This window comes from Somniosus microcephalus, chromosome 20 (genome assembly GCF_052327205.1).
Source record: "Somniosus microcephalus isolate GS21.2 chromosome 20, FLI_Smic_1.0, whole genome shotgun sequence".
NCBI classification, from domain to species: domain Eukaryota; kingdom Metazoa; phylum Chordata; class Chondrichthyes; order Squaliformes; family Somniosidae; genus Somniosus; species Somniosus microcephalus.
In genome coordinates this window covers 60,324,846-60,352,410 of record NC_141006.1, presented here as the reverse complement: position 1 = coordinate 60,352,410, position 27,565 = coordinate 60,324,846, and positions in this window count along the sequence as shown.

Genomic DNA, 27,565 nt, shown 5'->3' with positions numbered 1-27,565 from the left:
TACCCCAGGTCTGAACTTGACTTACAGGCAAGGTGTTTGCAGGCTTATCCAGTGACTGTAACCTACAGCATGGTCCGCTCTAATTGGATCCCAGGCCCCACGTAATGAGCTTAATGATGCATTTAAGAGGAAGCTGATGTATTTAAGGGGAAGCACATGAGGGCGATAGGAATAGAAAGATATGCTGATGCGGCTAGATGAAGTAAAGTGGGAGGAGGCTCGTGTGGAACCGACACCGGCATGGACCAGTTGGGGCCTGTTTCTGCGCTGTAAATTCTATCTAATAGATGTTTTTTTGTGACCACTTCATGTGTCCATTATTGACTGGCCAATGTCGGAAACTAGCAACTTACACCCATTTTGACCGTCTGCTCGATGGGCAGAGCAGCGCTGCTCGCCGCTGCCATTGACCATCAACAAAAAACCACAGCAAGGCTCAGAAAAGTGAATCCATTTTTCTCAAGCCCCTTCTGTTGGGTCCAGGGTTGCAACAGACTCCTGAGAAACCAGAAAGCCAAACTGACCCTTTGCAGTGTGATAATGGATACTGCACTCTATTTTTTTATGAAGGCCCTTAACGTAGTTGCTTACAGCAGCAGTGAAATTGATTCTGACTCTCCTTTAGACCCCAGTTGTCAACTTCTTTCCCATTCATAGGCTCCCTGACCAGATTATTAAACTGTTTCCATGACTGACGCTATTGAACCCATTTCATACGTTTTATTCGAACTAGATGCATACACCTTCCTCATGTGATCTTAGAAGTGAGATATCTTGTCATATCACTTGCTAATTTAGTAGGAAGGATGTCCCTCTGGGTGTTGCTGAGATCTTGAAGTTCAGCAAAGGCAATCAATCATGCATATAGAATTAAATTACACTCATACATTACACTCACTCACTCATTCCAAAAATGATCCACTCCCCATCAATCTGTTCAGCATTAGTATGTTGCAGCTGGTAATCTAATTCCACCGTGATACTGTGGAACTAGGTTAATGAACTCTGTGCTCGTCATATTTTTAACCTTCAAACTGAAGTGTAATTGTTTGTGGAACGGCTTGCTGATGGAATACAGCTGTTTGATTTTAACTCCCTTTCCGCCCATTTTCCGGCAGGCGGAGGGTGTTATAATTCCTCCAATAGAATTTTACAGCAGAGAAGGAGGCCATTCAGCCCACCTTGTCTGTACTAGCTCCCTGAAAGAGCTTCCCCAGCCCTTTCCTCGTACCCTTTTCGAAGTTTTCTTTTCCAATTATTTACCCACCTCTCTTTTAACAGCTATTGTAAATTTTACTTCCACCAAAGTTTCTAGGAAAGCATTCCCTGTAGAATCATAGAATCATACAGCACAGCAGGAGGCCATTCGGCCCATCGTGCCTGTGCCGGCTCTTTGAAAGAGCGATCCAAATAGTTTCACTCCCCCTGCTCTTTCCCCATAGCCCTGCAAATTTTTCCTTTGCAAGTATTTATCCAGCATTATAACAGCTCCCTGTATAAAAAATAAAAGTTTAATCTTTTGCTTTGTTCTTTAGGTGGCAGTCGTAAATGAATGCTCTCTAGTTATTGACTCATTGCCGATAGACATTGTTTTTCCCCTGTTTACCTCATCAAAGGCCTCTCATAACAGTGCACCCTCCTGTCAGGTCGCCTCTTAACCTTCTCTGTTCTAGCGCAATCAATGCAACTTCTCATCGGCAATGAATAAAGAAGTTTTCACAGTGTGTTCAACAAAGCAAACATAACATTAAAAAAATGAAAATCCATTGTACTTGCTGTTTTTTTCCCAGTATTCTGACAGCTGAAGGAAAAACCCTTTCATTTCAGTCAGTGGGACATCAGCAGCTACTGGAAGACACTCGACCGACCTGTTAGAGAGTTGCTGAGGCAGTTTGTGCGGTTGGCGGTACCAATGTGATGGGGCGGGGGGGGGGAGTCACTTGCTGTTCCCCCACTGGCATTCTTTCTTTTTGCCAATCGTGCCATTTCACAGTTGCAAAAAAAACACCCCAGCATGCTTCCTCGGTGGTGTTAGTGGTAATATAACAGGGGATAAATGATTAGAGCATCATCAATTGATTCCCAATGGAGCGTGGGCAGATGTTAGACAGAAATGCTGGCGATATAATGAGATCACTTGACTTGGGAAGAAGTCAGTGCTGCTGTTTAATTCTGTGGTGATAAGTGAAGGTAGCGCGTAACATGAGGAGACACTAATAGGAGAGTTGACAATATTAACAGACTCATAAAAGACTTCATCCAGAGCCATTATCCACATGCTTAGCCTATTGCATTACTGCAAATGCTTCACTAAACCTCAGTGCCATGCAACCACTCAGTTTAATGAACCATGCATCATGTCCCATTTACCTAATCATTGACTGATCTAATAATTATACTTCCAAGTCATTTACTCACTACTTCTAAAGAAACTAACACAACATTCTTTCTCAAACCCTCATGAATCGGGTATTCTGATACCTGATCTGCCTCTTATTTCTAGCCTCCAACTTCTCTTCCAATCCTTCTCCTCTCTCTAGCATATCAACGCCATTATGGTCATTGCTCCCAGATTCTTTGCAATCTCAGTGTCCTATTTGACTCTGACCCCATATCCTCTCTGTCACCAAGACCGCATACTTCCAATCCACGACATCGCCCGTCTCCACCCATCTATTGCTGAATCTCTCATCCATTCCTTCTTCGGCTGCAGACTCAACTATTCCAACGCTCTCCTGGCCAGCATCCCATCTTCCTCCCTCCGTAAACGTCAGCTCATCTAATAATCTGCTGCCCGTATCAAGTCCCGCTCAGCCCTGTGCTCACTGACCTAGGTTGGCTCCCAGTCCACACAACACCTCCAATTTAAAATTCTTATCCTTGTGTTTAAATCCCTTCATGGCCTTACCCCTCCCGATCTCTGTCCCCTCCTCCAAGTCTACAATTGCGACCCCACCCCCTACTCCCACCCTCAAGTTTTCTGTTCCTCTGACTCTGGCCTTTTGTGCATCTTCTATTCCCTTCGCCCGACTATTGGCGCCATGCCTGCAGCCACCTAGGTCACACGCTCTGGAATTTCCTCCCTAAACTCCTCCTCCATAGTTTAAACTATGTAAGAGTAGGAATAGACCGGATGTTAGGCGGTTCTTCTTTACCTGGAGAGTAGTGAGCCTCTGGAATAGATTGCCGGCTGGTGTGGTCAGTGCTGACTCGCTACATGTCTTCAAACCCCTGACTGGGGCAGAGATGGCATCATATAGAAGGTAAGTGTCTGTATAGAGAACACTTGGTCCATGGGATCTCCTGGATGGGTTATAATCGCTGAGAGAGTCGGAGATGAATTTTCCAGAGTATTTTTTCCCTTAAAGAATCGTAGCATAGTACAGCACAGAAGGAGGCCATTTGGTCCATCAAGTCTGCATCGGCTCTTTCAAAGAGCAATCCAGTTAGTCCCACACCCGCGCTCTTCCCCCATATCCCTGCAATTTGTATCGCAGCAAGAATCAGCACCTTCTGGGACTGAGGAGGAGAAATTGGGAAGAAGATACAAATGATCAGTCTTCTCTTTCAGCTGATTTGCTTTTTCCTGACTTAGGCAGAAGGCTTTAATTAACTAAATATCTATTGCCTGCACTATTCTGTTGACAGAATGAATTTATGTTTAAACTATATTCATACAATTAATCTGACAGTTGCGTAAATGATAACATTTTAGCAGTTCCATAAAATCTGCAGTCCTCATTAAAAATGACAATTATAGGAATTAGTTCCACAGTCAATGTGTTACTAGGATCATATAACATTGCAGACACATTATTACTTTCATTTGTCATTGTAAAAGTGGAACAAAATGTGTGCTATTTCTCCATAAAGATAGCTTATTACATCAAATGACATTGCAATGTGGGTCTGGTAGTGTAATGTTTATGTTACTGGACTAGTGACCTAGAGGCCTGGACTACTAATCTAGAGATAAGTGAATTCAAATCCCACCATGTCAGCCGTGGCTCACTCTTGCCTCTGAGTCAGAAGGATTGTGGGTTCAAGTCCCATTCCACAGATTTAAGCATGTAAATCTTCAGTGCAGTACTGAGAAAGCACTACACTGTCAAAGATGCCATCTTTCACATGAAACATTAAACTGAGGCCCTGTCTGCTCTCTCAGCTGGATGTAAAATATCCCATGGCATTATTTCAAAGAAAGTTCTCTGTCCTGGGCCAGTATTTATCCCTCAACCAGCATCACAAAAAAAAACAGATTATCTGCTCAAAATCACATTGCTGTTTGTGGGAGCTTGCTATGTGCAAATTTGCTGCTGACTGCACTTCAAAGGTACTGCATTGGCTGCAAAACGCTTTGGGATGTCCTGAGGTTGTGAAATGCCCTATATAAATGCAAGTCTTTCTAGAAAATATTTTTTTTTAGAGAAAGGGGCAAATAAATCATGCTAAGTTTATACATTCTCAGAGTACAAGTTCCGGTTTTGTTCAGTTTATTATTTTAGTCCATCGTTTCGATGTTTTTTCCAAGCATCCCCAGCTGCTGTTTGTGTGAATTGTGACCTTGTACTGGAGCAATTTACGCCCATTTTATTTTTCATCCTTGTAATAAGCTGCGTCAAACACCACACAGCACTGACTCCCTCGGGTATCTTCTGTGCTGTACAAGCACTCTTTGCTATTTGCTTAATGATACAGTCATTACTGTGCAGCGACAGGGGAGAAGTGCTCGGAACACGAGAGCCACTCTGACGCTAATTACTGCAAAATAACCAGAAATGCTGCTTTTACACAGCCTGCGATTGGCTGGCCCTGCCGCCCTCACATCGCACCAGGGTGTACAGTAAAATCCATTTCAGCTTCTTTGCATTGCAGTCAATTAGGGTACGGGTAGCGCAGTGGTTATGTTACTGGACTAATAGGGGGGAATTGGGTGGGTTTGGGTCGGGCGGGAAATAAAAATGTAAAAAATCTCAAACCGTGTCAAACCCGCCCACTTCCAGTTTAAAGAAAGCGGAATGTTGGGGGGGCTGGGGGGCAACCAGCCCGCTCCCAGGAGGCAGTTTGCTCATTTACATATTTTAATAAGGCTGTGTGCTGAAGATTATAGGCTGGATTTTGTGAATGGAGGCGAGTTGGAGGCGGGACTGCTGCTTGTCATGTCAATGTCCCGCCTCCATCCTCGGCTGACCATTCAGAGGGATTTCCCCCTGATTGAGCTTGTGAAGCTCGCCCTGCGGGCTCAGCAGGCCAATTAGGGAAGAAATCACTGACAGATCATGTCAACGTTGTGGTGTATGTAACCTGTTCCACCTTAAGAGAACTACCTTAAGAGATGTACTACTTTCTCTTGGCTGCTGTATACTGTAATACCGGTGGTGACCACACCGGTATATAAACGTTGTGTAGTGATTTGCTGGGCAGTTCAGCCCTGACCTCCGAATAGTAAAGACCTGTTAAAGTTATTCTTGTTGTCTGTGTCCAGTGATTTATAATAAACATAACTGGGACACACAGACTCAACAGTGGCGACGAGTCCGATCTTACCCTGCGGCAGTTTTACATCCAAGGCAGCTTCGTCCTCAGAACGGGCGTCGAGAAGAGGCATCCGCCCTCATCATCCTGCTGAGCACCACATCGCACGGGAGGCATCGAGAACCCGGGTTAAAAAGAAAAATTCTGACCACGAAGCCCTCCATCAGCGACAGGCAGTGATCATCCCTTCTACCACGGTGGTGGGTAAGCCGATCAGCGACACGAGCAGAAAGTCGGCCGCGTTGGCTGTGGAGTAGGGGAGGGAAAACGGAGGAAAAAGGGCGGAGAACTCGACCGCGGCCGGTGAAAAGGGCCGGGCTGCAATCGGGGCCGAGAGGCGCAGCGACTGGGGCAGCGTTAAGGCCACGAGAACCGCGGAGAACTCAACCGCAGCCGGTGTAAAGGACCGGCCTGCAAGTGGGGCTGAGAGGCGCAACAGCAGGGGAAGCGTGAATGCCCACGGGAACCGCGGGGGAGCAAAAAAAAGCAGCGTCGGGGAACTGAGAACCGCTGGGGGGGGGGCGAGAACGGCAGCAGCACGGCAATCGCCATTGCAGCCAGCGGGGGAAGAAGGCAAACGCGGGAAGCCACCATTGTAGTCGGCGGGGGAAGAAGACGAGCGCGGGAAAAACCGCCAAGCGCGGGAAGCCGCCATTTTAGTAGGCGGGGGAAGAAGACAAGCGCGGGAAGCCGCCATTTTGGGAAAAAGAAAATTTAAAGAAACTTGCAAGGATGCCTAAACATGGTAACATCAATGCTTTTGATAGCGATGTCGAAGATTGGGCCACGTATGTAGAACGCATGGAAGTTTATTGTAAAGCAAATGAGGTACCAGATGATAAGAAAGCACTAACCTTATTAAACTCAATGGGTGCGAAGACGTACGGGCTATTGAAGCACCTTGTATCACCAGATAAACCGGCGGATCAGACTTTCGCGAATATTGTTACTGTCCTGAAAAATCATTTAAACCCCACGCCGCTGCTAATAGCGGAACGATTTAAATTTTACAGAAGAACGCAGCTGAAAGAGGAAAGCAACGCTGAATTCTTAATTGAACTGCGTAAGCTATCAAAGTACTGTCAGTTTGGAACAGGACTAGCAGATGCGCTGAGAGATAAATTTGTGTGTGGATTGTTAAAAGAAGGAACACAAAAGCGACTGCTAGAAGAGAATGATCTTACGCTTGATAAAGCTGTCACTATTGCAGCATCGCACGAAGCCGCAGCGAGAGGCACTGCGGAAATGCAGCTAAGGTCATCGGAACTCAGCACCAATCAAATGGCCTTGGGTGCAGTAAAGTGTTATCGTTGTGGAAAGACAACGCACGCTCAGAACCAGTGCTGGTTCAAAAATCAGGAATGCAGAAAATGTGGCAGGCTTGGTCACATAGCTAAAGGTATGCCGGTCAGGAAAGAAGACCAGCAACAAAAAGTCACCGCAGGAAAAGTGCAGAAAGGTACACAAGGTGACAGAGAACAGTTCGGATGAACAGAAGTCAGATTCAGACTCCAGCAGTAAGGAACTGGGTTGTCTAAGAGTACACAATGTGGGTAATGAAGCAGACCTCCAAACTATCTGGGTCACACTTCAGATAGCAGGAGTCCAAGTGAAGATGGAATTGGACACTGGATCGGCATTGACGGTCATGAATAAGCAAGATTACAAAAGGTTATTCCCACATATTCCCCTACGGGATACGGAGATTGTATTGAAAACATACACGGGGCAAAGAGTATACCCCATCGGAAAGATAAAGGTAAAGGTGGTCCACAAGGGCAAAGAAAGCCGAGGAATGGACTTATATGTGCTACCTGAGGGAGGTCCACCACTACTGGGACGGGAGTGGATCAGGAGAATAAATATGGACTGGCATTCCTTAAAAGCACTAACGGTAGATTCCGGTAAAAAAGAAGATGTCAAACCTAAACGATTGTCCAGAATATTGGATGATGCTAAAGAGGTGTTCCAACAGGGACTGGGAACACTGAGAGGAATTACGGCAACCATCAAGGTTGAAGAACATGCAAACCCGAAATTTTTCAAAGCCAGACCGGTACCTTATGCGATACGACCTGCTGTGGAAGCTGAGCTGGAAGGGCTAGAACGTTCAGGAGTACTGTCTAAGGTGGACTGGAGTGAGTGGGCCACGCCCATTGTTCCCGTCATGAAGCGTTCATCGAGCAACAAGCCGGGGGAACCGGGGAAGGTTCGCATCTGTGGAGATTTCAAGATCACTGTTAATCCGGTGCTTCACACGGTGCAATATCCGCTTCCGCGGATTCAGGATATCTTCGCTTCGTTGTCTGGCGGGAAACACTTCACCAAGATAGACCTGGCGCAGGCGTACTTACAGATGGAAGTTGAGGAAGAGTCACGCCAGTATCTCACGATCAACACGCATAGAGGCTTGTATCGGTATAATAGACTGGTTTTTGGAGTGGCATCGGCTCCAGCAATTTGGCAGAGGGCCATGGAGCAGGTGTAAAGTCTGTGTGTTCTAGTTGTAATTAATAACACACAGGCTACAAGATTAAAGTTCAACAGGTCTTTACTGGTTGGAGGTCAGGACTATCTGAAATACATCTTACTACACAGTGCTTATATACCGGTGGTCACCACCGGTATTACGTATACAGCAGCCAGAGAAAGTAGTGCATCTCTTAAGCCTGTTCCACCTTAAGTTCTCTTAAGGTGGAACAGGTTACATACACCACAGCAGGTATTACAGGGAATTCCAGGCACACAATGTTACCTGGACGATATTCTGATTACAGGAGATGATGATGAGGAACATCTTGCAAATTTGGAACTGGTGCTCACCAGATTGAAAGAATATGGACTTCGAGTTAATCGCCAGAAATGTGAGTTCTTTCAGAAGCGGATCTCGTACTGTGGTCATGTCATTGACCAGGAGGGGCTTCATAAGTCTCCTGACAAGATCAAAGCTGTTGTGAAGGCTCCAGCTCCGGATAATGTATCCCAGTTGAGGTCGTTCCTAGGGTTGATTAACTATTACCATAAGTTTCTGCCAAATTTATCCACGGTGCTGCACCCGCTGAACACTCTTTTGCAGAAGGGAGTACCATGGAAGTGGAGCGAGGGCTGTAAGAGGGCCTTTCGCAAAAGCAAGGCATTGATCACCTCAGAGGAAGTGTTGGCTCACTTCAACCCAACGCTGCCTATTCGTTTGGCTTGTGATGCTTCTCCATATGGTATTGGGGCAGTACTCTCACACAAGTTGCCAAATGGCTTGGAGAGGCCAGTCGCGTTTGCATTCAGATCATTGACCTCCGCTGAGCGCAACTATGCTCAGATAGATAGGGAGGCTCTCAGCCTTGTGTGGGGAGTAAAGAAGTTTAATCATTACCTGCAGGGCCAAAAGTTTACGCTACTGACAGACCACCAGCCGTTGGTATCCATTTTTAACCCTAAGAAGGGTGTTTCGGTGATGACAGCACAGAGGCTCCAGAGATGGTCCCTTTTCCTAGGGGCACATCAATATCAGATTGAATTCAAAGGTACAAAGCAGCATGGTAATGCTGATGGGCTGTCGCGCCTGCCACTACCTACAGAGGAGGAGGCACCGACGGTTGACCCTGTTGAGTTATTTCACTCGACCATCATCGAATGTTTACCAGTCACCAATGCAAGTATTGAAAGAGAAACCAGGAATGACCCGACACTGTCCCGGGTCTACGAATTGACAGTGAAGGGATGGCCAGCACATGGTGATCCACTGTTACCGGCATTCTCAGCAAGATGAGAACAGCTGTCCGTCTGTCAAGGAACATTGATGTATGGAACAAGGGTGATTATTCCTCCTAAGTTAAGAGAGAGAGTTCTAAAGGAACTGCATGAAGGTCATCTGGGGGGAGTCAAGATGAAAAGCCTTGCTAGGACTTGTGTGGTGGCCGGGTATCGACCAACAGATAGAGGATCTGACGAAAAGCTGCTCAGGGTGCCAAAAAGTTCAAAACGCACCTCCGATTGCACCGCTGCATCCATGGGAATGGCCTTCAACCCCATGGCAACGTGTACATATTGACTTTGCTGGTCCATTCATGGACTCCATGTTTTTAATTGCGGTAGACGCACATTCTAAATGGCCAGAAGTGATTAAGATGACTACCACTACCTCGGAAAAGACGATCGCGGTGCTAAGAACGATATTTGCAAGAAATGGATTGCCAGAACAAATATGTTCAGACAACGGACCGCAGTTCGTGTCAGAAGAATTCCAGAAATTCATGAAGAAGAATGGGGTGAAACATTATACCTCTGCCCCATATCATCCGGCTACAAACGGGTTGGCCGAGAGATTTGTACAAACGTTCAAAAAAGCAATAAAGGCCATGAGCGAAGATCAGATTCCACTACAACACAAGGTAGACAATTTCCTACTGGCATATCGAAACGCCACTCATGCAGTGACAAACCAAAGTCCTGCCATGATGTTCTATAACAGGAGGTTGCGGTCCAGGTTGGACTTGTTAAAACCAAATGTGCGGAGGGAAGTCGAAAACAAACAGTTCCAGCATATAAATAACAAGACCACTCGGAGTTTCGAAATAGGACAACCAGTGTTAGCCCGGGACTATAAAAACGAGAAATGGCAATCTGGAACAATTCGGGCCAGACAAGGACCCCTGATGTACACGGTAGATATTGGTGAAAATGTAATACGACGTCATGCTGACCAACTGGTAGAATCGAGAACAAGGGTCGAACCCAGGGTTACGGCAGAGACAACCATGGAAGAAGTTAGTGAACCTGAAGCATCTACCTCAGAAGTGAATGTACCTGATGATGATGTCCAATCCATAAGAGATCAACTAGATGAGTCACCCCAGCAACGAGAATCAGAGACCCCTGAAAGGCGTTATCCAACTCGGATCAGGAGGCCTCCTCAGAGACTGAATCTTTGAACTGTTTTGCATGAAGTTGTATATATATATATATTTTTATGTTATTATGTTATGTTAAATGGGGATATACACTGTTAAGCTAAAAAGGGAGGGTTGTGGTGTATGTCACCTGTTCCACCTTAAGAGAACTACCTTAAGAGATGTACTACTTTCTCTTGGCTGCTGTATACTGTAATACCGGTGGTGACCACACCGGTATATAAACGTTGTGTAGTGATTTGCTGGGCAGTTCAGCCCTGACCTCCGAATAGTAAAGACCTGTTAAAGTTATTCTTGTTGTCTGTGTCCAGTGATTTATAATAAACATAACTGGGACACACAGACTCAACAAACGTCAGATGTGCTATCTGTCAAGACTTCTTGAAAGAAGAAATTACAGCGTTTGACAGCTCTGTAAAGCTGTCAAACACTGCCATTCTCTTTAGTTTGATGAGTCTTTGAGGTGAGGACTCATCAAACATTGCAAATTTGTAAATTTCAGATGTCTGATAGAAACATAGAAACATAGAAGATAGGAGCAGGAGTAGGCCATTCGGCCCTTCGAGCCTGCTCCGCCATTCAATGTGATCATGGCTGATCATCCAAATTCAGTACCCTGTCCCTGCCTTTTCCCCATATCCCTTGATCCCTTTAGCCTCAAGAAATATATCCAACTCTTTCTTGAATATATTTAATGAACTAGCCTCCACCGCCCTCTGTGGCAGAGAATTCCACAGGTTCACCACTCTCTGGGTGAAGAAATTCCTCCTCATTTCAGTCCTAAATGGCTTACCCCTTATCCTTAGACTATGACCCCTGGTTCTGGACTCCCCGGCCATCAGAAACATCCTTCCTGCATCCAGTCTGTCCAGACCTGACAGAATTTTATAGGTTTCGATGAGATCCCCTCTCAATCTTCTAAACTCCAGTGAGTATAAGCCCAATCGACACAATCTCTCCTCATACGTCATTCCTGCCATCCCAGGTATCAGCCTGGTGAACCTTCGCTGCACTCCCTCCATGGCAAGAACGTCCTTCCTCAGGTAAGGTGACCAAAACTGCACACAATACTCAAGGTGCAGTCTCACCAAGGCCCTGTACAACTGTAGCAAGACATCCTTGTTCCTGTACTCGAACCCTCTTGCTACGAAGGCCAACATACCATTTGCCTTCTTAACCGCCTGCTGCACCTGCATGCTTACCTTCAGCGACTGGTGCACAAGGACACCCAGGTTGCTTTGCACTTCCCCTTCTCCCAATCTATTGCCATTCAAATAATAATCTGCCTTCCTGTTTTTGCCACCAAAGTGGATAACCTCACATTTATCCACATTATAGTGCATTTGCCATGTTTCTGCCCAATCACCCAACCCGTCCAAATCGTACTGGAGTTTCCCGACATCCTCCTCGCAGCTTACCCTCCCGCCCAGCTTTGTGTCGTCTGCAAATTTGGAGATATTACATCCAATTCCCTCGTCCAGATCATTAATAGATATTGTGAACAGCTGGGGTCCTAGGACCGATCCTTGCGGTACCCCACTAGTCACTGCCTGCCACTCGGAAAACGACCCGTTTATTCCCACTCTTTGCTTTCTGTCCGCCAACCAGTTCTCTATCCAAGTCAATACCTTGCCCCCAATCCCATGTGCCTTAATTTTGCACGCTAATCTCTTATGTGGGATCGGAGGGTCCATCAGCCGTTACCTGAAATTGACAAGCAGGATGTCGGCTCTCCCGATCCTCCGCGGCTAAAGGCTATGGAAGGAAAACAAGGTAAGTGAACACTTTTTTAAACTTATCACTCACCTTGCATACTTACCACTCCACACTTGCACCCATCACTCACCTCTATACCTTACTTCCAGGTGCCTCTGACTACCGCAGACCTCCTCCACGTCTCCTCCAACCCGGCGGGGTTCTCCAAGGTCGGGAAGCCTTCACCTGTGAAGGTAAAATGGCACTAATCCTTTTTTCTGCCTGTTAACTACCTGTTAACAGGCAGTTAAAAGGAATAAATGCCTTTCCCGTCTCCAGGAAATGGGACCCGAAGCTGCACATCTTCCCGCCTCCAGGCAAATGGGCACGGAGGCAGGATGGGGGGCAGGTTTGCCATCCGCCCCCAATTTCTCCGAGTTTACCGGCTGTCCCGCCTCCATGCCCGCCTTCTCGTGGCTTTTAAAAATCGAGCCCTTTATCTGTGTTTCAGGCTTAATGCTGGCTGGCCTGGTTTCCTGGGCCTCGGGAAACCTGGCAGCTAAAGGATGCGAGGCGAGGACTGCTGCACAGAAGAGGTAAGTGCTTTTCCAGTACTGCTTGTGGGCCAGGAGGAGGAGAGCTTCCCCCCCCAACTCCTTAAGCCAATTGGATCTCTCCTCACGATTAGACTCCCCCCGACCCCCCATCTATTCCTCTGATCTCTCTCCAACCCTCTCCCCCAATATCTTTCCGATCTTTCTCCGACCCCCTCCCCCCCCCACCCCCGGCCCCGATCGCTCTTCGCTATCTCTCCCCGACACCTCCATCTCTGCCCCCAGTCTCTCCCCGACCCCCCACAGTCACTCACAGACCCTCCAAACTACTCTGTATACAACCCCCACCACCCCTCCACCGTGATCTCTACCCCAGCAGAATGAACTTACCTGCTCCTGGGCTGCGGCCTCTTCTGGAGCGCTCCCCGCCAGACAGGGAGCTAAGCCTGTCAATCAGGCTGGCTTCCAGGCGGGGATCCTGTTGGGAAACAAAAAACCACGCAGGCCATGGGACCCGACCAGAACTGCTCCCGCACCCCCGGCTTGGAAATCCCACCCCAGTAAATATTGGTTCCGTAATCTCAGAGACCACAAATCCCACAGTGGCAGTTTGTGAATTAGAATTCAGTTTTGTTTTAAATTGCAAATAAAAAGCTGATATCAGTAAAAAAGTGACCATGAAGCTGTCGGATTGTCATTTAAAACCTAACCCATTCACTAAAGTCCTTTAGGGAAAGAAACCTGCCGTCTTTGCCCGGTCTGGGCCTACTTGCGACTCCAATCCCACACCAATGTAGTTGGCTCTTAACTCTCCCCTGAAGTGGCCTGAAGAAGGTCCACCACCACCTTCTCAGGGCAACTCGGGATGGGCAATAAGTGCCAGCCATGCCAGTGACCCCCACACCACGAGCATGAAAAAAAGTGTCCTTCTTTCTACATTTGCTGGTCTTGCTCACTGGAAAATACATCGGTTGTGTAATGTATGTACCTTTAAGGGGGGGAACTACTTTCTACAGCTCATGTGTACTGTAGTACCAGCAGTGACCACACCTGTATATAACACTGAGTAGTAATCTGTTATTTCAGTTGCAGTTTGAACCACGTTGAGTAAACACCTGTTGTACCGTTCTCTGCAGTCCTTTTCTTATTGTTACACGGACGTAACAGTGGCAACGAGCAAGTTCGAACCTACCTGCAACTCTGCATCACCTCCCAGGGATTCGCTCCTGGAGAACAGTGGAAGAAGGTCGAGCCCAGAAGCACGGGGGTCGACCACGGGCAACCACCCAGTCATCCAGCGGAGATTTGAGCATCGCAGGGGAGGCTGTCGAGAGCCAGGCTTGGCTTTCCACTCACGGTGGTCCAGCGAAACGGGCTGGCAACAGGTACTGCACAGACCCTTCCCGGACAGCGACGGGCTAGAGCCCAACCGAGCGGCACAGAAAAAGGCCGAGCAGCGTCGACGGGGGAGAGAGAGAGGGCAGAGCGCACAGGGTGCAGCCGGTGTTCAGGACCGAGCGGCATCAACGGGGGAGAGAGGCGAGAGGGAGCAGAGCGCAGCCGGTGTTCAAGGGCCGAGCAACGTCAACGGGGGAGAGAGGCACGCAGGAAAACACGAGGCGCTGCCATTGCCACGAGGACCGCAGAGAGCAGCGTTGGCAGCAGCGCAGGAGCAGCGCGCGAAACCCACAGGGCGTCGCCATTTGCCACGAGGACCGCCGAGAGCGGCGTTTGGCAGCAGCGCGGTAAACGCCATTTTAAGCTGCAGCGGGGAAGAAAGGAAAGCGCAGGAGACGCCATTTAAAGCCAGTCTAACCACACCCAAAAATGCCGAAGAGTGGCAGTATCACAGCGTTCGACAATGAAGTTGAAGATTGGATGACATATGTCAAACGCATAGAAGTATACTGCAAGGCGAATGAAGTGCCAGATGACAAAAAAGCGCTGGTATTGTTGAATTCAATGGGTGCAAAAACGTATGGCTTACTACGAAAACTAGTTGTAGTGTCCGAGTATATAAATAATACATGGACTGCAGGAGAACAATAATAACAGGTATTTACTGAACAGAGGGTACTCTTTTATTTGGACCCAAAAAAAAACAATTCGACTGTAAATAAACAAAAGTTCAACTAAAGCTTAACAAATCAAATTAAAATTTGGTTTTCCGTGTTGATGATGCACTCCAGTCCCCGCGGCGCCCACTGGTCGCGGAAATACTCAAGCGCACCGGCGGACACCGCGTGCTCCATCTCCAGGGCCACCCGGGCGCGAACATGGCCGCGGAAGAGATGCAGGCAATCCGGCTGGACGACCCCCTCGACCGCCCGCTGCCTGGACCAATTGATGGCTCTTTTAGCCAGGCCCAGGAGCAGGCCCACAAGGAGGTCCTCCAACCTGTCCGCTCCCCTCCGCACCGGGTGACCGTAGATCAAGAGCGTGGGACTGAAGTGCAACCAAAAATCGAGGAGCAGCCCCTTCAAGTAGTGAAAGAGGGACTGCAACCTCTCACAATCCATATAAACGTGAAACACGGACTCCTCCAGGCCGCAAAAAATGCAGGCGGCCTGGGAGTCCGTGAACCTACTTAAAACCTTATTGCACGGGACCGCTCCATGCAACACCCTCCAGGCCAAGTCCCCGATGGAACAGGGGAGGACTCCCGCATAGAGAGCCCTCCATTGGGGACCTCTGCTACCGCCGGTCGGCAAAACGCCACGCCAAGGCGTGTCCGGACGGTAGACGAAGATGGCAAAGTGGAGAGTGTGCAGGAGCAGCCCGTACAGGAAACCCCTCCGCGCGGAATGAAAAGGCACGGAGGGTATTTCCTCGAGACGGCTCAAGTTGTGAGGCGCCGGTTCCCGAGGGGAGTTTCGGGGCCGGGCGCCGATGAGGAATTCCGTCCGAACGGGGGTAAGCTCGGACGGGATCGCCCCACGTGCTTGAGCCGCCTCGATACACCTAGTGGAGTCGGGGCCCAGTGCCGCTTTTACCGATTCGATAGTTTCGACCGCGAGCTGGACGTTGGCCCAGGACAGGCGCCGCGCCAGCTCCTCCGGCGCCATCCAGCCCGCTCCTCTGCCATCGAGCAGGTCCCCGACTCTGGTCACCTTGCCAGCCACAGCCCTACCCTCCGCCAGCCGCCCGAACCCGTGTTCGTGGAGGTGCGGATTCCTGAGCAGCGGCTCCCGAAGGAGAGCCGCCGCTCCTGACGGGGGAGAGCTCCGCCTGGAAGCGACGTAGTTCCAAACCCATAGTAGTTCCTGGTAGAAGACAGGCAGCTCTCGCAGGCCGGCACGCCTGCTGCCCACTTTCGCAAACAGGAGCTGCGTGTCGTAATTGAGGCCATGCAGCTGGCAGAAGAAAAACGTCGCCAGCGCACACCATCTCGGAGGATTCTCGACGTACAGGTATCTCTGCAGCGTCTGAAGACGGAAAGTCGCAGCCTGGGTGCGAAGGCACACCAGCGCCTGACCGCCCTCCCTAAGTGGGAGACACAGAACCGCGGCAGAGACCCAGTGCTTCCTTTTGTCCCAGAAGAAGTCGATGAGCTTCTTCTGAATCTTGGCGACAAACGCAGGGGGAGGGATCAAAGTGACCAACCGGTACCACAACATGGCGGCCACCAGCTGGTTTATGACCAGCGCTCGACCCCTGTAGGACAACACTCGGAGCAGTCCTGTCCAGCGTCCTAGGCGAGCGGTGACTTTGGCCTCCAGCTCTTGCCAGTTCGCCGGCCAAGCGTCCTCGGCAGGGCTAAGGTAGACTCCCAAATAGAGGAGGTGCGTGGTGCTCCAGGCGAAAGGCCTGAACTCCTCCGGCAGGGAGTCCACCCGCCACTGACCCACCAGGAGTCCGGAACATTTCTCCCAGTTGATCTTGGCGGAGGATGCGTCCGAGTAAATCTGCTGGCATTCCCGCATCCTCCGCAAGTCAGCGGGATCCGTGACCGTGAGGAGCACGTCATCGGCGTAAGCCGAGAGGACCACCTCCACGCCCGGCCCTTGCAGAGCCAGTCCCGTCAACCTCTTCCGCAAGAGGCGCAGGAAAGGCTCCACGCAAATGGCATATAACTGACCGGACATGGGGCATCCCTGACGCACCCCCCTCCCGAAGCGAAGGGGCGCCGTCAAGGACCCGTTAACTTTAATCAGACACTCCGCGGCGGCGTACAGAAGTCGGATCCGGGCGACGAAATGCGTCCCGAACCCGAATGCGCGCAGAGTCCCGAAGAGATACTCGTGATCCACCCTGTCGAACGCCTTCTCCTGATCCAGGGAAAGGAAGGCGACCAACAGACCAGCCCTCTGGGAGTGGTGGACCAGGTCCCGGACCAGATGGATGTTATCGTGGATGGTCCGGCCCGGGACCGTGTAGGACTGGTCGGGGTGGATCATGTGGGCCAGCACGGTGCCAAGGCGAGCAGACATGGCCCTGGCAAAGATTTTATAGTCCGTGCTGAGGAGGGAGACCGGGCGCCAATTCTTAAGGAGGCGGAGATCGCCCTTCTTAGGCAGCAGGACAATGACCGCCCTGCGCCAAGAGAGGGGCATCTCCCCGGTCGCCAAACTTTCCCCCAGGACCCGCGCGTAGTCGCCCCCCAAGACGTCCCAGAACGCCCTGTGGAACTCCACGGTCAGCCCGTCCAGCCCCGGGGACTTTCCCCTAGAGAGCTGGCGGAGGGCGCCGGTCAGCTCCGCCAGACTTAGCGGAGCGTCCAATTTTTCGGCGCCCTCCGGGCCAACCTTCGTCAGGTCCTCCCACAAAACTCTGCGCGCATCCTCGCTGGACGGATCCGGAGAGAACAGAGCCCCGTAATAGGCGCGGGTCTCCGCGCTGATTCCCTCCGGATCCGAGACCAGAGATCCGTCGTCGGCCAGCAGCCCCAAGAGCTGCTTACGGACCCCCCGTCTTTTTTCCAGCGAGTAGAAGAAGGGGGAGCCGCGGTCCAGGTCCCGCAGGAGCTGGATCCGCGACCTCACGTACGCGCCTCGGGACCCGACGAGCTGCAGGTCCTTCAGCGCGCCCTTCTTCTCTTCGTACACCTTCCGCAGGGCCGGGTCCTCGATGACCTGACCGAGACGGGACTCCAGGTCGAGCACCTCCTTCTCCAACCGCCCGACCCGGGCCTCCCGCCTCTTGGTCGACCCCTTCGCGTACTCCTGACAGAAGAGACGGATGTGAACCTTGCCCACATCCCACCATAGCCTCAAGGAGGGGAAGCCCCCCTGCTTCCTTCTCCAGTCGGCCCAGAATCGACGAAACGAATCCCGGAACCGTGCGTCCTCCAGCAGCAGGTTGTTAAAATGCCAGTACACGGACCCCCCCCCGCGCGCGCGCAGCGGAGCGAGCTCCGCCCACACCAGGTGGTGGTCCGTGCACGGCACCGGCCGCATGGAAGCTGCCGGAACGCAGGAGACGAACGCCCGGGAAATGTAGAGGCGGTCGATTCTGGACCTTCCTCCCCCAGACCTCACGCTAGTGAAGGCGCTGGAGTCGGGGTGGAGATTTCGCCAGACGTCCACCAAGTCGAAGGACCCAACCAGGTCCCTCAACTTCTCCATCGCCGCCGGGCTTCGCGGGGGACCCGAACGGTCCCTCGCCTCGAGGGTGCAGTTAAAATCCCCCCCGAGGATGACGCACTCACCCACGTCGATGGAGCCCAAGAGAGCGGACACTTCTTCGAAGAAGCGCACTTGCTGCGCACTGGTCTGAGGGGCGTACACGTTCACTAGATGGAGCGGCACGCCCCCCAGGCGAACAGTGACATGGAGCAAGCGGCCCGGCACGTGCTCCTTGACCCCCAAGATCTCCGGCTGAAAATGCGGGGCCAGCAAGATAGCCACCCCGCTGGAATTGTTGGAGAGGTGACTCATGCTGACCCCTCCTTGCCACTCCAGGAGCCACGTGGCTTCGTCTCCCGGAACGGTGTGGGTTTCTTGCAGGAAGCACACCGCATACTTCCCGTCCCGAAGGACCGAGAAGTTATTGAATCTGCGGCGCGCCTCCCTGCTGCCGTTGATGTTGAGGCTGGCTATGGTTATCTTCATGTCAGAAGCATAGTGCAACCTCTACCTACACCTAACGGGGCGAGGAAGCGCAGCCGCTGGTCCGCCGCCACTTCCTCAGCAGCCCAGTGAGAAACGTTGTGAGCCGACGCAGCTCGAGCGGGTTCACACCCTCGTCCGCGCCCAAGATCTTAACGGCGGCGCGGACGGAATCGATGAGCAGCGCCAGCTCCGACCACCTGTTGAGGGCCAGCCGGACCTTATTGCGCTCATCACCGGAACGCCCTTCTTTGGGTTAAAAATGGAGACCAGGGGCTGCTGATCAGTCAGTAGGGTGAATTTCTGCCCATGCAGATAGTGATTGAACCTCTTCACCCCCCCACACCAGGCTGAGGGCCTCCCTGTCAATCTGGGCGTAGTTACGGTCGGCTAAGGTTAACGAGCGCGACGCAAAGGTTATTGGCCTCTCTGAACCGTCAAGGAATTTGTGTGACAGCACCACTCCGATGCCATAGGGAGACGCATCACATGCTAACTGAATCGGTAGTGTTGGATTGTAGTGGGCCAATACTTCTTTTGAAGTGATTAGGCATTTACATTTTTGAAAGGCACGCTTACACTCATCACTCCATTTCCATGTTACTCCAGTTTGCAGTAGGGCGTTCAGTGGGTGCAGAATTGTCGATAAATTCGGCAAGAACTTATGGTAGTAGTTCACCAACCCGAGGAACGACCTCAGTTGCGACACATTTTCCGGTGCTGGAGCCTTGACTACAGCCTCAATCTTGTCCGGCGACTTATGCAACCCTTCCTCATCAATCATGTGGCCACAATATGAGATTTGTCTCCTGAAGAACTCGCATTTGGGGCGGTTGGCTCGTAGCCCATATTCCTGTAATCTCGTGAGCACCTGCTCCAGGTTGGCAAGGTGCTCACTGTCATTTTCGCCCATAACCAGGATGTCGTCCAAATAACACTGGGTCCCCGGGATCCCTTGCAGGACTTGTTCCATCGCCCTCTGCCAAATAGCCGGGGCTGATGCTACCCCGAATACCAGTCGATTGTACTGGTAAAGGCCTTTGTGAGTGTTTATCGTGAGGTATTTCCTATATGCTTCTTCCACCTCCATTTGTAGATACGCTTGGGCCAGATCAATCTTTGTAAAGCGTTTCCCTCCAGATAGTGAGGCAAAAATATCTTCTATCCGTGGAAGTGGATATTGTACTGTGTGCAGGACTGGGTTCACAGTTACCTTGAAGTCCCCACAGATGCGAACCTTCTTCGGTTCCCCAGGCGTGCTGCTCAATGATTTCTTCATTACAGGAACGATGGGTGTGGCCCACTCACTCCAGTCCACCTTGGACAGCACACCCGAACGCTCCAGACTCTCCAGCTCTGCTTCAATGGCTGGGCGGATCGCGTAAGGTACCGGTCTGGCCTTATAAAATTTTAGGTTTGCGTTATCTTCGATTTTTATCGTTGCCGTTACTCCTTTTAGAGTCCCAAGTCCTTGTTGGAACACCTCTTTCGCGTCAGTTAGAATCTTTGACAGTCGTCCAGGTGTGACGTCATCATCCTTTTTATCAGTCACAGTTAGCGCCTGAATGGAATGCCAATCCAATTGTATTTTTCGGATCCATTCATGTCCCAATAATGGTGGTCCTCCATCTGGTAGTATATATAGATACAGTTTCTGTGTTTCCTTGCCGTTGTATTCAACTGGCACCCTTATTTTTCCACTGGGGTAGACTTTTTGCCCCGTGTATGTCTTCAATACAATGGGCGTATCCTTCAAGGGTATGTGTGAGAATAGCCGCTCATAGTCTCGTCGTTTCATGACAGTTAGGGCTGATCCTGTGTCCAATTCCATCTTTACTGGGGACCCTGCTATCATGAGGGTGACCCAAATGATTCGGTGATCCTCCTTTGCGATCACGTTGTGTAACTTTAGACAACTTAGTCTCCTGCTCCCGGAGTCCTTATCACTCTCCAGATCTTCCGAACTACTGTCTGTCAATTTCTTTACTTTCTTGTACTTTTCCTTAGTAGTTCTTGTAGTGTTGGTTTTCTTTCCCGACCTGCAGACTCTTGCTATGTGTCCCATTTTCCCACATTGCCTGCATACTTTGTCCTTAAACCAGCAGTCCTTCTGATCATGGGTTGTTCTGCCGCAGCGATAGCACTTTTCTGCTCCATACGCCATTTCGTTAGTGCTGTATTCCTGTGGTTTCTGTTGTATTTCCACAGCTCCCCGTGCTGCTGCTTTGTAGGATACTGCCACGCTGAAAGCCTGTTCTAGCGTCAGGTCCTTTTCCGAAAGTAGTCGTTTCTGGGTTCCTTCACTCTGGAGCCCGCAGACAAACTTATCCCGTAAGCTGTCTGCCAGTCCTGCTCCGAACTGGCAGTGCTTCGATAACTTGTGTAGTTCCGTAAGATAGTCAGCATTGCTCTCATCTTTGTGCTGGTTTCTTTTATGGAACTTGAATCTTTCTGCTATCAGCAGCGGTGTAGGGCTTAGGTGTTCCTGTAAGATATTAACAATCTCTTCAAAACTTTTCTCCATTGGTTTAGCTGGGGTAATTAAATTCCGCAATAGGTCGTACATTCTCGCACCCATCAAATTTAATAATACCGACGCCTTCTTTCCATCGGCCACCTCATTTGCCTTGCAGTTGTGGTAAACCACTGTTATACCTGTCTGTAAGTGTATGTGTATTCCACTAGGTACAGGTCTGGACATGCCTCGGATGACTCCTCCCACTATTCCAGGTATATAAGTGACTACCTCCCAGTCCCTTAGTATTCTGGACGGGTCGACCACTCGAGACAAGACCTTCATTCTTTAGTTAATAAAAGCCTGGTTGTTACTCGCTTAACCTCAGTCTTCTGAGTAATTGATGGCGCATCAATTTTATTAACTAAATTTTTTATAATGGAGAAGATCCTCACACCAGCATGCCTGGACCTGGACAGCTGGGAAGCGGACGCTTCCACCAAGTTTGCTCACTGGCTCATGTGCTTCGAGACATTCCTGACTGCCTCCACTGCGGTCGTAACGGATGCGAACAAACTGTCTGTCCTGATCTCCAAGGTGAACCACCAAGTGTACTCAGTCATCCGGGACGCGACCTCGTACACAGCCGCCCTCCAGCTCCTCAAGACCAAGTACACGCGCCCTGTGAACGAAGTATACGCCAGGCACCTACTGGGGAGTCGCAAGCAACAACCTGGGGAATCGACTGAGGAATACCTCCAAGCTCTGTCCGTGCTTGGCCGGGCCTGTGGGTGTAAGGCGGTAACGCCCACTACGTACACGGAGGAACTGATCCGGGATGCCTTCGTAGCGGGCCACAGGCAGAGTGACCTCACCCTCGACAAAGCCTCCGAAATTGCACTAACGCTGGACGCAGCCTACCGGGGCATGGATGCCTACTCCTCTGCACTGTGGACGCCGCGGGGAACGACAACCTGGGACACGGTAGGACAGCTCCATAGCACCGTGCCACCCCAGCCACAGCCCAACGACGGCCCAACTACCGCAGCAGTGTCCCAAAGCCAGACAGCAGTATCCCAAGGCCAGAAATGCTACTTCTGTGGCCAGGCCAAACACCCCAGAGCGCGCTGCCCGGCGAAGAATGCGACCTGCTCGGGCTGCGGGAAAAAGGGACACTACGCCAGCGTCTGCAAGGCCAAAGCCACCCCGAACGCCAGCAGCGCCGCGTGTGGGCCGTACGAGCCGCCATCTTGGGCCCCCAACAGTGCCGCGTGTGGGCCGTGCGGGCCGCCATCTTGGGCCTCCCCAGCCATGTGCGAACCACCGCAGCAGCAGCCATCTTGGACGACTCCAGCCACATGGGAATCATGGACGCCGCCATCTTGGACACCAGCCGGGACGCAACAGGCCGCCAACCCCCCCCCATCTGATACCCGCAGCGACACACCAACCCCTACGCTGGCCTCTGTTACGCTGGACCAAACGAGACCGCACCAACTAGCTCGGTCCAAAATGGACGTTAAGGTAAACGGCCATGCAATAAACTGCCTTTTTGACTCCGGGAGCACAGAGAGCTTCATCCACCCCGACACGGTGCGGCGTTGCTCTCTCCCAGTCCTGCCTGCGCACCAGCGGATTTCTATGGCCTCCGAGTCCCAGTCAGCGGACATTGGCGGCTACTGCGTGGTGACACTAGTAGTAGACGGGACTGTGTTCAATAATTTTAAACTCCTGGTCCTGCCCGACCTCTGCGCTGCCGTTCTACTGGGGTTGGATTTCCAGTGCCACCTCAAAAGCGTTACGATGGCGTACGGTGGCCCCCTCCCCCCACTCACAGTCCGCAGCCAGCAGCCTCCAAATTGCCCGCCGCGCACCAGATGCAACCTCTCCACACTCAGAGTCCCACCCCCCCCCACTGTTTGCTAACCTCACCCCCGACTGTAAGCCCATTGTCACAAAGAGCAGGCGATACAGTGCCGGGGACAGGGTTTTCATCAAAACCGAAGTGGAGCGGCTCCTGAAGGAGGGGATTATTGAGGGCAGCTCCAGCCCCTGGCGAGCCCAGGTTGTGGTTGTTAAGACCGGCGAAAAACAACGCCTAGTCATCGACTACAGCCAAACAATAAACCGCTACACCCTGCTGGACGCCTACCCACTCCCCCGCATAGCTGACATGGTCAACCTGATCGCGCAGTATCGCGTCTTTTCGACCATTGACCTGAAATCAGCGTACCACCAGCTCCCCATCCACCCTGAAGACCGCCAGTATACTGCTTTTGAGGCAAACGGCCGCCTCTATCACTTCCTTAGGGTTCCCTTTGGCGTTACCAACGGGGTCTCCGTCTTCCAAAGGGAGATGGACCGGATGGTCAATCAAAACGCGCTGCAGGCCACTTTCCCTTACCTAGACAATGTGACCATCTGCGGCCATGACTTGCAGGACCATGACGCAAACCTCAAGAAATTCCTCCACACCGCCCAACTCCTGAACCTGACATATAACAAGGAGAAGTGCATATTCCGCACAGACCGCCTCGCCATCCTTGGCTGTGTTGTGGAACACGGGGTCATCGGTCCCGACCCGGACCGGATGCGTCCCCTTATGGAACTCCCACTGCCCCACTGCCTAAAAGCTCTGAAGAGGTGCCTAGGGTTTTTTTCCTACTACGCTCAGTGGGTCCCCTACTATGCAGACAAAGCCCGTCCGCTGATCAAGTCCACCTCTTTTCCCCTGACGGCAGAGGCCCGCTTGGCCTTCCACCGTATCAAGGAGGACATTGCCAAAGCCACCATGCACGCAGTGGACGAATCCATCCCCTTCCAGGTGGAAAGCGACGCGTCCGACTTTGCCCTGGCCGCCACCCTTAATCAGGCGGGGAGACCTGTGGCCTTCTTCTCACGAACCCTCCAGGGCCCGGAGACCAGACACTCCGCGGTCGAGAAGGAGGCCCAGGCCATTGTGGAGGCTGTGCGCCATTGGAGGCACTACCTGGCCGGAAAACGATTTACCCTGCTCACTGACCAGCGTTCAGTTGCTTTTATGTTCAACAACAAGCAGAGGGGCAAAATCAAAAATGACAAGATCTTGAGGTGGAGAATCGAACTTTCCACCTACAATTACAAGATCTTGTACCGGCCTGAGAAGCTCAATGAACCCCCAGATGCCCTATCGCGTGGCACCTGCGCCAGCGCGCAGATCGATAGGCTGAGGGCCCTCCACAATGACCTCTGCCACCCGGGGGTCACCAGGTTCTTCCACTTCATCAAGGCCCGCAACCTGCCTTACTCCATCGAGGAGGTCAGGACCATGACCAAGAACTGCCAAGTCTGCGCTGAGTGCAAACTGCACTTTTATAGACCAGACAGAGCCCACCTGATAAAAGCCACTCGCCCTTTCGAACGCCTGAGCGTCGATTTTAAAGGGCCTCTCCCCTCCTCCGACCGCAATGTGTACTTCCTCAACATCATTGACGAGTACTCCCGTTTCCCGTTCGCTATCCCCTGCCCGGACATGACCAGTGCCACGGTCATTAAATGTCTGAACAGCCTCTTCACCCTGTTTGGTTCCCCCAGCTATATCCATAGCGACCAGGGCTCATCGTTTATGAGCGACGAACTCCGCCAGTACCTGCTCGCTAGGGGTATAGCCACAAGCAGGACCACCAGTTACAACCCCCGGGGGAACGAACAGGTGGAAAGAGAGAATGCAACAGTTTGGAAGGCCGCCCTACTAGCCTTAAAGTCGAGGGGCCTTCCGACCTCCCGCTGGCAGGAGGTGCTCCCCGATGCGCTCCACTCGATTCGGTCACTGCTCTGCACTGCCACCAATGCCACCCCTCACGAGAAAATGTTTGTCTTCCCAAGGATGTCCACATCGGGGACATCGTTACCGCCATGGCTGACGTCCCCAGGGCCGGTACTACTGAGAAGACACGTGAGGACCAATAAAACGGACCCCCTGGTCGAGAGGGTCGACCTCCTCCACGCCAACCCCCAGTACGCTTACATTGCGTACCCGGACGGGCGGGAGGACACAGTCTCCATACGAGACCTCGCACCCTCGGGGACGGCTGTAACCCACTACCCATTACCACCCCCCCCACAACCCGATATCCAACCCCAGCAGCCGGCACGCCTGAGCCCGTCACACATGAGGACTACACTCCAGTGCACCAGCCTACACGGGACGCGACGCTGGAAGCTCCACCACCCCTGCCGTCGCCACGTCAATCACAGCGGCAGATAAGACCTCCGGAGAGACTCCAATACACGAACTTTTAAATACACTTCACCCCGCCGGACTCATTTTTAAACAAGGGGTGAATGTGGTAAACCACTGTTATACCTGTCTGTAAGTGTATGTGTATTCCACTAGGTACAGGTCTGGACATGCCTCGGCTGACTCCTCCCACTATTCCAGGTATATAAGTGACTACCTCCCTGTCCCTTAGTATTCTGGACGGGTCGACCACTCGAGACAAGACCTTCATTCTTTAGTTAATAAAAGCCTGGTTGTTACTCGCTCAACCTCAGTCTTTTGAGTAATTGATGGCGCATCAGCAGTACACTTCAATTCTTTCCACATACCTGGTCCAGTCTTCTACCTCATTGTCGAAAGCAGTGATACTGCCACTTTTCGGCATCTTGGGTGATTTAAAATGGCGCCTCCCGCGCTTTTCCTTCTTCCCCTTGCTGCCACGCTGCTCCTAGCGTTCTGCAGGGCACGTCTCACTTTTCCTTCCCCTTGTTTTATTTTTGCTACGCTGCCCGGTTCTTGAGCACCGACCGCGCCCTGTGCGCTCCACCCTCTCTCTCTCGTTTCCTCCCGACGACGCTGCACGGCCCCTTTGCAGAGCCACTCGATCGAGCTCGAGCCCGCCGCAGTCCGGAAGGGTCAGCGCACTACTTGCTACCAGCACGATTTGCTGGAACACCTTGACTAGGGAGCCAAGCCCAGCTCTCCACAGCCTCTCCTGCAACTCTCCGAACTCCGATGGACCTTTGGGCGGTTGCCCGCTGTCGACGCCTGTTGTTCTAACTTCGACCTCCAAAAGCTTCTTCTCAGGGAAAGATCCCCGTGAGGTGATGCAGTACTGCAGGTGAGTTCGAACCTGTTCGTCGCCAATGTAGTGTCCGACTATAAATAATACATGGACTGCAGGAGAACAATAATAACAGGTATTTACTGAACAGAGGGTAACTTAAGACTGACGTACAGAAGCCTGCTATGGCTTTATATACAGGGGTGGTCACTGCCGGTACTGCAGTATAGAATCAGTTCTTCTCTTAAAGGTACATACACAACACTAGTAACCCCAGAGAAGCCAGTAGAAAAGGATTTTGAAAACATAGTGTCAATCCTACAGGACCACTTAAACCCCACACCGCTGCTGATAGCAGAAAGATTTAAGTTTCACAAAAGGAACCAGCATAAAGATGAAAGTAATGCTGAGTATTTAACGGAACTGCGCAAGCTATCGAAACACTGCCAGTTTGGAACGGGACTAGCAGATACTTTAAGGGACAAGTTTGTATGTGGGCTTCAAAGTGAAGGAACCCAGAAACGGCTTCTATCAGAAAAGGATCTTACGCTGGACAAGGCTTTCAGCCTTGCAGTATCACACGAAGCAGCAGCACGGGGCGCTGCAGAGATACAACAGAGACCACAAGAATATGGCACAAATGAAATGTCATACGGAACAGTGAAGTGCTATCGCTGCGGCAGAACAACACACGACCATAATGATTGCTGGTTCAAGGACAAAGTGTGCAGACAGTGTGGAAAAGTAGGACACATAGCACGAGTCTGCAGGTCGGGAAAGAAAACCAGCAATAAGAAACCGACCAAAGGGAAGTACAAGAAGGTACATAAGTTAACGGAGACTAGTTCAGACGAACAAAAGAGTGATAATGACTCCGAAAGCAGGGAACTGAGTTGTCTGAAACTATATAATGTGATCACAACGGAAGGTCACCGAACCATTTGGGTCACTCTCAAGATAGCAGGAGTCCAGGTAAAGATGGAATTGGACACAGAATCAGCTCTACCAGTCATAAACCGACGGGACTACGAGCGGCTATTCTCACACATACCCTTGAGAGACACAAAAATTATTTTAAAGATGTACACGGGGCAAAAAGTCCACCCCAAAGGAAAAATAAGGGTGACCGTTATATATAACGGTAAGGAAACACCAAAACTAGACCTGTATGTATTGCAAGATGGAGGACCACCATTACTGGGACGTGAATGGATCCGGAAAATACAACTGGAATGGTATTCCATACAGGCACTGACTGTGGCTGACAAAAAGGATGACGACGTCACACCTGGGCGACTGTCAAAGATCCTAACTGACGCGAAAGAAGTGT